The sequence below is a fragment of the Ursus maritimus genome, unplaced genomic scaffold (assembly GCF_017311325.1).
Source record: "Ursus maritimus isolate PB19 unplaced genomic scaffold, ASM1731132v1 scaffold_12, whole genome shotgun sequence".
Taxonomy (NCBI): domain Eukaryota; kingdom Metazoa; phylum Chordata; class Mammalia; order Carnivora; family Ursidae; genus Ursus; species Ursus maritimus.
Window position 1 is genome coordinate 70,280,813 of NW_024423564.1, and position 11,738 is coordinate 70,292,550.

General features: G+C 52.1%; 1 long non-coding RNA gene across 2 annotated transcripts; it reads right to left on the reverse strand.

Annotated features, from left to right (window-relative positions):
• Positions 1-451: 451 nt before the first annotated feature.
• Positions 452-10,048, reverse strand: LOC103670820. Of its 2 annotated transcripts, none has more exons than XR_005834186.1 (3): positions 9,781-10,048; positions 6,816-7,979; positions 452-750 (listed from the first exon to the last, which is right to left on the reverse strand). It is a non-coding gene; the product is annotated as an uncharacterized LOC103670820 (long non-coding RNA). The 2 variants fall into 2 exon arrangements; XR_005834187.1 differs by having other exon boundaries at positions 9,755-10,048.
• Positions 10,049-11,738: the final 1,690 nt, after the last annotated feature.

Genomic DNA, 11,738 nt, shown 5'->3' on the forward strand with positions numbered 1-11,738 from the left:
CATCTTAGAAAATATTTCAATGACATGGAGACACATCCACAGGATTATTAAGTGAAAAGGAAAAATAAAACCAGTCCCCAAACCATATGTCTTGACTGCTATTTCAGTGGGTTTGCTTAGAGGGGTGCCTGGGAGGATCTAATGGCAAATTGTTAACACCAGTGGTTATGGCTGGACAGGAAGACCGCATGGGATTCTTTTTTTTTTTTTTTTAAAGCAGTCTCTGTACCCAACGTGGGCCTTGAACTCACCATCCCGAGATTAAGAGTCACAGGCTCCTCTGACCGAGCCAGCCAGGCACCCCTTATTTTTGTTTTTTGATCAACTGTATTTTCTAATTAGCTTTTCTAGAGTCAGCATGTATTTCTTTTGTTATTAAAAATATTCATAAATGCAGGATGAATAGGGACTTAGGCCTAGCAGTCAAAAAGAAAGAAAAAGAAAGACTGGGTTTTGTTCCGTAACATTCATGTATTCACTCAGTAAATAGTCGAGTGTTCACTACATGTGAGTGCTAGGCACCGCTCTCAGCTCTGTTCAGCAGCAAGCTCAGGAGGTCCAGAACAATACTGCCGTGAAGAAGACGGTGGGGTGCACCCGGAAATGGGGTGTCGGAGCACCTGGGGACTGGCCTCCCGCTTTACTGGACACGCCTTCCTTCTGGCGGCCGTGCACACCTGCACTTTCTTCCCACGGCGATGTAGCTGTGTGTCCACGCGCCGAAATCAGCCTTTCCTTCTGAGTGACTCGCTGAGCGGGAGACACGAGAGTTCACACCACACGCGGAAGGGCCGAAAGCAAACGTCTTTTGGGGGATCTGTCACAACGCTAGGGACTTCCGTGAGCCCTCCCAACCACCTTGCATCTCCATTTTTGCAGATGAGGACACTGGGGCTCAAAGGAGGAAAACCACCTTTCCGAGGTGACCCAGCTAGTCAGGCAGCCAGCTGGGATTTGAACCCGGTTCCTTCCCACGGAGACGCTGTCGCCCTTCCACTGTAGGACCCACGGACTGCCTCCCTCCATCTCCTTCACTAACATCAACCTTCTGGAGCATGCGAGCTGAGCCCCCTGCTAAGGGCGCAGTCGCAGGTGTCGCTGGTCTCACGGACCCTCCACCGGAGGTGGGGACAGGACGTAGGTGTTACTTACCAACGAGGCGTCCAAGGCTCACAGAGTTTGCCACCTGCCCCAGGTCACGCGGCTCAGGAATGGGTGGCACAGAGATTTGCACTCTGTCCTACCAGGTTCCCGAGCTCTGTCCCCTCATGCCCGCACTACCCTGCCTCTCTGATCCTTGGCGACACCCCTCTGTGGTAGCATCAGTGAACATTCACGAGTGTCAGCTTTTCTTTCCCGTTTGTTTGCTTTTTACAAAGTCGCTCTCGCAGGGAGTGTGTGTAACACAGAAAGATGAAGAAGGGGGAAGAGTACAGGGACGGGGAAGATGGAGGAGGAATGTTTGACAGTCCGTCAAGCGGTGAGAACCAACACCTCATTCTTCTAGAGAACAAAAATTCAGTTTCTGGAAAATTAGCATAAAAACATGGTAAAGAAAGAGAAGGAAGAAAAGACTTGAAACCAGGTCTTGGAGGTACAGTTAAAGGAACTAAAAATACTTCACCTGAATGGAACTAGTTTTGCTCATTCTACTAACAAATACGGATAAGGCCCCTCCCCTGGAACAAGTATTGTGTAAGGTGCTGGGGACGTGGAAATAAATAGGACAGACGTGGCCCCTGTCCCTGTGGAACCTAAAGTGGGTGGGATGGTCATGGTCTCTGCCTGCAAGTATCTGAAGGGGTGTCGGGGAAGAGAGAGCAGCCTTGTTGCATGTGGGTCCAGAGGACAGAGCTGGGATTGTTGTGTGGAAGCCCTGGTGGGCAGATTTCCTCCCCGACAACAGAAGGGCTTGTCAACAGGCACCCCTCTTCGGAGAGAGAGGGCCGGCTGCCTCAGGGAAGCAGCGTGCTCCCTGTTCCGAGGGGAAAAGAGGGTGAGCACTTTGCGAGGATATGGGAAAGGGGCTGTGTTGTCAGCTAGGGCTGCCAAAACAGCACGGATCGGGGGGGCCTCGTTTATCACGTTCTGGAGGCTGGGGAGTCCAAGATCAAGGTGCCAGCCAACTTGATTTCTGGTGAGCTCTCCCTGACTTGCAGGTAGTCACCTTGTCCCCGTGTCCTCACGTGGCCTTTCCTTGGTGCCTGCTCATGGGGGGGGGGGCTCTGGTGTCTCTTCTTATAAGGACACTGTCCCCACCATGAGGACCCTGCCCTTGTGACCTCATCTAAACCTAAGGATGGCTCAAAGACCCCAGTTCCAAAGACCATCACACTGCAGGGTTAGGGCTTTAACATACGAATTTGGGGGGGAGGGGACAAACATTCAGTCCATAGCAGGGGTCTCAGCATGAACTGGGCAGCCGGACTAGGCTCACCCTGGAGAGCCCTTCTATACCTGATTCTGTGCTTCTGGGGAAGCTGAGGCCCAGGTGGACCCCTTGTGGGGGTTGGCTATGACTCAGGCTGCTCACCGTGAGTGGGGGGCAGGGGTTGGGCATCAGACAGAACTGCTGTGTGGCTCACCCATGGCTCCCCCCTGCTCCAGGAGTAGAGGCGCAAAGATGAGCCAAACCACTCCTTGCTTACACACTCTGGGCAAGCGCCCTGCCCTCTTGCAGTCTTCTCCGTCTGAAGAAGAGGGTGTGATGCTCCCACCTACTCAGAAAATTATTGCGAAATGGCGATGAGGCGAGGAAATGTATGTTAGAGCTCAGCACAGAGCCTGACACGTGACAAACACCCCGTGGATGGGAGCTGTCGTTTCTTTTTCTTTTTCTTTCCTTTTTTTTTTTTTTTAAGAGAGAGAGAGGGGCAAGGCAGGGGCAGAGGGAGAGGGAGAGGGCGAGAGAGAATCTTAAGCAGACTCCCCGCTGAGCACAGAACCTCACGTGGGGCTTGACCTCATGACCCCAAGATCACGACCTGAGCCAAAATCAAGAGTCAGACACTTAACTGACTGAGCCACTTAGGCGCCCTGAAGGCTGTCATTTCTGATGACTCAAAATAATGATAACAAGTTCCTGCCGTGGGGTTTCAACCTGGGCGGGGAACATTCAGGAACACAGCCGAGGTGATGACCGTGTGGGGTCTCTCTACCTCCCAGGATGTTTAATTCTGACAGAGACCCCTCCTGGAGTAAGAGTTAAGAAAGTCTTCCTGGTGGAAGGACATTCCGAGCTGAGACATGAAGGAAGCCTGAAGAAGTAGAGAGGTTTGGGGCAAGGTGGTTGTAAACCAAAGGATGAAAGAAAAGACAGGTTGTTGGGCTAATTGGAGAAAGAAAGTAGCTCAGGTGACCCCACAAATATATTCACCCATTCTCCCACTCCATCGTAAACCACCTCCCACAGCCTTGCCTTGGACCCTGCCAACAACCGTCATGGCTCCAGCTGTAAAATCACCACTTGAACATCAGCCAAGGGACCACAACCTCCATGTGTCACCACACGCACGGCCTGGGTCCCCTGAAACGGCCCACCACCCCTCAATGTTCTTCTAGTGCACACCTCTTCTTCCTCATGTCTTTCCCTCCACCCCCAGCTCCCGACAACCCCTCTCTACTCTCTGTTTCTATGAGTTTAACTGCTTTGTTTTGTTTTTAGATCCCACGTATAAGTGACACCATCAGTATTTGTCTTTCTCTGACTTATTTTACTTAGCATAATGCCCTCACAGTTCATCCGTGTTGTCATGAATGGCAGGACTTCCTTCTTTTTCACTGCTGAATAATACACACACCAACTCTTCTTTATCCACTCATCAATAGATGGGCACCTAGGTTGTTGCCATATCTTGGCTATTGTGAAAGACGCTGCAGTGAACATGGGAGTGCACGTATGTTTTCCAAGATCCTATTTCCATTTTTTTGGATATAGACCCACAGTGGGATTGCTGAGTCATAGAGTAGTTTTATTTTCAATTTTCTGAGCACCTCCATACTGTTTTCCATAACGCTTACACCAATTTACATTCCTACCAACGGTGGACCAGTGTTCCCTTTTCTCCACATCCTCCCAATACTTGTCCTATCTTGTCTTTTGGATGATGGCCATTCTACCAGGTGTGGGCCATGTCCTCCTTTATTACAGCTCAGAGTCAAGGTCCAACGTTTCAATGATAGTCTTGCCAATGCCATAAATTCTCTTGGCCCCCTGTCTTTCAATCGACTGGTTGAGCAAACCTCTCCCCATCTGCTTCCTGTGGCTTCCTGTGCCAGGCAGCCAAACATGGCTGAGGGCTACACACCACAGGGAAGAGGGCTTTCCCAAGACTCTGGAACCCTCGCCTCAAATGAGCCTTGGACACTGCCCAGGAATCAACCACTCTCCAATGGCCTTGTCACACCTTCACCACACCCCTCAAACCAGCTTCCTCTATTCTCATTCTCAGTGGTGATCCTACCTTCTACTTGACAGAGAAAGAAAACTCCATCCCTGATATTCTCCCATAGCCACACACACACACCTCTACACCCATCCTCTTCTCTTTTTCTTCTATTTCAACATGGAAGCTGACTTCCTCATCAAAGGTTGATGTTTCCACCTGGATTTTAGTGCCCTCCTTTCACTCTTTCCTAGAAATCTTGTATTTCGTACTATTCCTTCTTTCTCTTGGATTTTTTTTTAAAGATTTTATTTATTTATTTGACACAGAGACAGCCAGTGAGAGAGATAGCCAGTGAGAAAGAGACAAGCAGGGGGAGTGGGAGAGGAAGAAGCAGGCTCCCAGCAGAGGAGCCTGATGCGGGGCTCGATCCCGGAACGCCGAGATCGCGCCCTGAGTCGAAGGCAGACGCTTAACGACTGAGCCACCCAGGCGCCCCTCTCTTGGATTTTCTATCTCCACTTCAAGGCCTGTGAAGTAGGGCCTCCCCCCTCCCCTCCAGCCCCACTGTACCCTACGCTCCCTCCGTTCCTGGGCTCTCACCACACTAGCTTCTTTCGAGTCCCTTTTACTTACTAGGATCCCCCCTTCATAGGGCTTTGCACATATTGTTCCTTGTCTGGAATGTTCTTCCCACTCATGTTGCAGACCTTGGCTCGGGTATCACTTCCTCAGGGAAGCCCTCCTTACTTCCCTAAGTCAGTCAAATTATCTTGTCACATCTTCACTTAGCACTCGGTAGCTCTCTTTGTAGTGCTGCCATGGTTGTGACTTGATTATCTGTACGCTTATCTGCTTCCCTTACAATATCATTTCCCTCACTGAATTCCTAGGCAAGAGAGTGGGTCTTTACTCAGCATTGTATCCTCAGTGCCTGACCTAGTGGGCCTAGTCTCCAGGATTACTAATAGTAGTAAGGGTTCAATGAATGAACATATAGGGAGCGCCTACTGTGCGCCATACTCTTCTGTGTATTTGGTTGCATTTAAGCCTCACGACAACTTTGCAAGTAGGTATTTGCTCTTTATAGATGAGGTCATCGAGGCTCAGAGATGCTAAGAAGCTTATCCATGGTCACATGCTGGAGACGACTGAGGCTGCGCAAGAACTGCCCATCTGACTCCAAGCCAGAGCTCTTCTCTGTTTCTCCAGCTGCCAGGAAAGGGAAGGAAACATCCCCCTCTCCACTCCCGTAGTCTGAGGGCCGTGCACACTAGATGCGCTAGAGTGTTATCTCCATCCGTCCTCAGAATCAGCCTATGAGGTGGGGGTTCTATCCTTTTCCAGATGAGGTCACTGAGATACAGAAAGGTTTTGTGAACAGCCCCCCAGTTACTCAGCAAAATAGCAGCACTGAACTGCTAACCCAGGGCCTCAGGGCTCTCTTCACCACAGCAGGCACGACAGAACAGGTAAATGAAAGCATAGCCAGGGTGGAGGATCTGTAAACCTCATGAAAGGACTGAACTGGCTTCTGGGCCTCTTCTTTGGCCCACACTTGACAACCTGAGTCATCCTGGCTTTGAGGAATCCTCGTGCCTGGAACTGCTCTGTTGACCCAAGACCCTGGATCGGAGCATTTCCAGCCGAGGTGGGGAAGCAAGGGTAAGAGCCATGCCACATCCCTGGCGCCAGCTCGAGGATCCATTGTCAAGATGGAAGCTGACCTTCCAGCTCCACTTAAAAGATAAACTGTCTGGTCTTACGGTGGCTTTTCAAGGACAGCCCCCCTTACCGTCGCTCTCCCTCCCGGGCACAGTGTGGAAGCAAGGGGGCAGGTGGGGCCCTGGCTGAAAGGGCGGAATGAGCCAGTTTCCAGATGGAACAGAACCAAGAGCCTTTGGGCACTCGAGCTGCTTGGGCTTGACCTCGCTGCCTGACCTTCCAGTGGGCAAGAGAGACACACCACCGGCAGCGGCCTGTGCTAAGGGTGGGGCTCCGAGGAAGGCTTCTCTTGGCTGGCAAAGTGACAAAACTACCATCTGAGCAGCGAGATGGACATTCTGCCCACCTGGGCCTCCCTGTAGAGGACCCACTAGTGCCACCATTGTTTCCTTGGCTCATGCCTTTATTCAAGAAATAACTGAACAGGGGCGCCTGGGGGGCTCAGTTGTTAAGTGTCTGCCTTCGGCTCAGGGCGTGATCCCGGCGTTCTGGGATCGAGTCCCACATCGGGCTCCTCCGCTGGGAGCCTGCTTCTTCCTCTCCCACTCCCCCTGCTTGTGTTCCCTCTCTCGTTGGCTGTCTCTCTCTGTCAAATAAATAAATAAAATCTTAAAAAAAAAAGAAAAAGAAATAACCAAATAGAGCAGTGTTTCTCAAATTACTGACAACACGTCTCAGACCCATCTTTTCGTATTTCTTACTTACATGTCAAATTGCTGCAAAATCTTTCTAAATGCTTGCGCAGAACGTTGGTATTTAACTCTCTGTGGCCTGGTGACAAAGAGCAGCTGGTCTCTGCCCAAGGGCTTCCCGTGGCAGCAGGATTGGAGGACGGGATGGATTGGGTGCACAAATGTTCCAGCTTCTTTGTCCCCCTGTGGGACACTTCCACAGGGTGTTGTACACGGTTTCGCAGAGGTCTGCTGTGGGACTAAGCCCCAGTTACCTCATCTTTTATTGGCTTTCCTCCCTTCTCTCTCTCTTCCCCACTCCTTCACCATCCTTTCTGGGGACACCCTCTTAAATACAGTACCTGCACCTGAATCTTTGATTCAGCGTCTGCTTTGCGGGGTCCCCAAATTAGGACACTTTCAAAGTTCAAGTCCCATCATACTCTTTCACGCACCCTTAACTAGAGCCAACTTCAGTTATAAACTGGATGCCTTCCGTGACTCTGTGCTTGCTGTGCCTGTTACCTAGAAGCCCTTCTGGCTTTCCTGTTTGTCATCTCCTATCTGTTTTTCAAGAGCCAGCCCAGGTTCCATTTGTTGCATGACAAGAACAAAGAGTAATGGCTCAGCCCTTTGAACTTCCAGATCAGTCTATCAGTAATGGCATGATCTTTGCCTTCCAGGTTTCTTGATTCAATGGAGTCAACTGACAATCTTCCTGCCTGCCCCCCATCACTCCTGCTGGGCCACTGGGGTTCGATCACTTATTCCCATGGACACAACTAGACCTTACCATCGCTCAGAACTGCGCAGGCTCTGGGATCTTAAAGGCCAGGGTCCTCAGGGCAGCCACAGACACTTCTCTGGCTCTGTCACTTGGAGGGCTTCTGTCGTCGGAGGTTATCAAGACCTCCATCTCCTCCTCCTTCAGCCAGACCTACACATCCAGCCCCACAGTCTTCCCCCCAAACTCACCAGCCCCTTGGCCCCTTCCAGCCCTGCAACTGTACAAAATCCAGCCCTGGGTCAATCCGCCCATCAGCCTGCTGGGCTCCCTGTTTGCCAGGAGCCTGAGAAGAAGTGCAAAGTGGGTAAGGGCACCCAAGGAGGTACCGGGGTTGAAATCCTGGCATCACTACCTATGTGTTGTATAACTTCGGGCAGTTACATAAGTTTTGGGTCTGCGGGCTCCTCATCTCTAAAAGAGAAAAATAAAACACACCGCTCAGATAGACGTTCAATTTTTAAATGCCAAAGACACGGCAAACTCTCCCTTACTGCTTTTGTTGGCATTGCTTTTACTCCCGCATGCCCGCTTCATCGGGTTGGTGGGAATTCGATGAAATAACGCATGTAAAGCATTCAGGACCGGGCCAGGCACAGGGTAGACACTCCATAAAGGTCGGCTGCTAGTATTATTACTGAATTAGTTTCTTGGACAACCATAACAAACCACGGCAAACTGGGTGGCTCAGATCCACAGAAACGAGGGGCCTCACAGTTCCGGAGGCCCAGAAGTCTGAAATGAAGATATCGGCAGGGACCCTTCTGAGCCTCGGAGGGAGACTTGATTCATGCCTCTCTCCTTGCTTCCAGTGGATGCTGGAGATCCTCGGTGTTTCTTGGCTGTGGCTGTGTAACGATGACCTCTGCCTCTGTGTCACGTAGCCATCCTCCCTGTGCGTCAGTCCCAGATCTCCCTGACTTGCTCTTGTAAACATACCTGCCACCCCCCTACATCCAGGCTAATCTCATCTTGAGATCTTTCACTTAATTACATCTGCAAAGACCCCTTTTCCAAATAAGTTCACCTTCATGGGTTCCAGGGGTTAGGATTTGGACATATCCTACGGGAGTCAGCATTTAACCCACTACAGTGATCATTACGAAAAGTTTCAGTGGACAAGTGGGAGCAGAAGCCTGACTGCAAAGAATTAAGAGACAAACAGGGAAAACAAAGAGAGAGAGAGAGATGATTAAAAAAAAAAAAAAAGAGGGCAGAGGGGAGATGAAGAAATGTAGATAATTACTGGAGAGACTTGGTCAGGAAGGGATGCAAATGGAGAGGCTGCTGGAGGAAGAGTAGGGAGAAGAGGAATTTTCGGTCCTCTTTGAAATTATGGTAGAAACTTGGGTCTCTTGGGGGAAAAGATGGTAGAGAAGAAGGAAGACCTTCAAGATGCGAGAGAGTAAGGAGAGGAGCAGGCCCCAGAGCAGAGTCACCCTCCAAAAATCAGGGCTGAATGGCTGACAGCAAACCCGGGGACGGGCCAGCCACTGAATCACAGCGGGCCACGGAACAAGTCAGAACAGACACATCATCGGAGGAGAAAAAGGTGAGCCAAGCAGCCACCAAAGACAAGAGAAAACACAACCAACTAGCCGTGGAAGAGCCTGAGACAGCCTGAATCAGAGATCATACGTTGGTCAGTTTATAAGGCACTGTCTCCGGTCTCTCCTCTGAAGCTCCAGTAGCGCTGGAGGGCCCTCGGTGGGGGAGGGGAGGCCCTGGGGTGACCAGAGAATATCCAGAGCCCCCAGTGAGGAGGCAGGAAGCCCAGGGAGGGCCTGGGGCATCCTCGCGCTGGGCGCAGGCAGAGAGCCGTTGAGGCCCCACGCGGAAGCGGGCACCCTCGTCGTACCCTGGCTCACGTTCCCTCACTCTCCTCCCTGGGCTTCTTGGAGCTGGGTCGTCCTGGTTTTCAACCTCTTGGATCTTTCTCAAGACCCTTTCCAGAGCACCTCTTCTTCCTCCGACCCCTGACAGACCCCAAACCAGATTTAGCTTCTTCACCCCACACTGGCCCCTCCTCTCCTGTTGGTCGGCATCCCGGCCACAGACCCGCCTCTGTCTCTCCCAACATGCTGTCAGTCAGCACGTGCGGCGTCTTCTACCTCCTAAAAGCCCCTAAGGCTGCCCCCCGCCCCCCAGCAGCGTTCTCTCCATCCCCAGGCCTCACCGCCCTGTCTTACCCAAACCCTGCGACAGGTCTCCCCACCTCTTGGCTTCTCCAGTCCATCCAAACAGCTACACCATGGTCTTCCTAAACTGCGGAGATGATGTTTTCTCTCTCCTGTCGCCTGCCTGTTTCAAGGTCTCTGCGGCCTTCCCACCTCTGTGGGGGAAAGCACAGCATCCGGGGGAATCTCCTCACAGTCCTCTCCCCCACACAGTTAGCAGAATGCCCCCGCTGCGAGGCTGCTGAGAAGCTTCTATGGGAGACTGCGCGGAGTTCCTCGCACAGGGTAGAGCACCCAGCCCCGCACTATCCAGGGCAGCTGTTACGCATATTTATATAGACATTGTATAAAATTGGAGTCATGCTGTTTCATAACTTCCCCTTTTCACTTACTAGCATATCTCGAGTGTTTCCTCATCTCTTTAATATTCGTCGAGAGTGTGAGATTTAATTTCCCCGCAGCCTTCCTTCCACAAACGTGACATAGTCTATTCACCCAGGTCTCTGTCATCGAGAATTTGGGAAACTTCCCATGTACCCCAGTTATAAATAAGGCTGGGACAAATAATCTCTGATTTTTAGGGAGCATCCTACAAGTAGAATTGCTGAATCAAAGTATAACTCTTTTCAAAGCTTTCCTGCATACATACTGTCACACGGTGGTACAGAAACGTACAATTTTCCTCCTCAGCGGAGAAAAAGGCCCTGGCTTCCCCCACATCTTACCAACATCTGGTGTTTTCATTATTTTTATCTTGACCAGTTCTATAGATAAGAAAAGCCGGAATCTCCTTTTCATTTGTACTTTGGGATTTTTGACATTTTCATAAGGTTTTTGTATTTCCTCGGTGAACTACGTTAATCATCCTTTGCCCCTGGTGTCCACAGGTCAGTTCCTCTCATTGTTATGGGTTTAGCAGGACTTGAAAGGGCCGCAGCAGATGGGAGCCCTTGGGCAGCTTCCTCCCCGCCCTTCTGACCCTCCTCCTCCCACATTCCCACCCTCCCGAGCCTTCCTCTGCTCCCCAGGGAACCTTTGTCATTCAAAGTAGCCCTTGCTTCCCAGGGCCTTTTCCCAGGACGGCCCATTCGCACCCGCCTCTCCACCTTTTGCTAGCTTTCCCTCTGGGAGCCCCACATTCTTGCAGCTCCCACCTCACCTCTCTCCACACCCTGCACGCTCACCCCTGAAATTCCTCAAGGAGGCCCAAAGCCGCAGAGGACCCAGACTGACCTAACCCTAGAGCAAGAATCCCGGCCCTGCCCTGTTCTGGCCTGAAAGGGGGAGGACTTGGGGAGATGGGGAGCAGTTCAGAGGAACGGCTGTCCCCAGAGGAAGGCCTGGGAGAGCAAAGCCACGGTGTGAGGTGGGAGAAAGGGCTCATTTTTTATGTCTTTCTGACGTTTGATGTCTTTCCAGCACAGAGCTCAAACGCAGGGTCGGTCAGGTAAAGGCTGTCACCTCACTAGCGGGCAGGGTCATGAAGAGGGGGAGCTGTAACATTACGTGTAAAGCCTGTGCGTGGCACGAAGGTCAGGTGCACAGATCACCACAAAACCCCAAGGAGCAGGCAGGGCTTCCCCAGCAGGGATGGGCCTTGGCGGTGTCTCGGGCAGAAGGGACAGCTCGAGCCGAGGCCGGGGAGCGGAGGTTCTGGCTGAGGAGGACCTGTAAATGAAGGGGCTCGGGGCAACCAAGGAGTCCCGAGGGTCGGTGCCAGGACTGACAGGGAAGCTCCCACATCCGCCCGGGCAGCGGCCCCTCTCCGACTTCACTCCCGCACTGAGGACGCCAGTGCGGCGGCGGGGCCTAGGCCGGGCCGTGTGCTGGGCCCTGCCCTGCAGGTGGAGGGGCTGCGAGCCTCGATCCGACGGATCTGGGCCGGAGGGCGCCCCGAGGGCAGTGACTAACCTCGGGAGTCAGAGGCGGCTTCCCAGAAGCAGCCTTCGAGCCGGGCGTTGGGGTGCAAAGTGGTCAGGCGGCGGGGGGGGGGGGG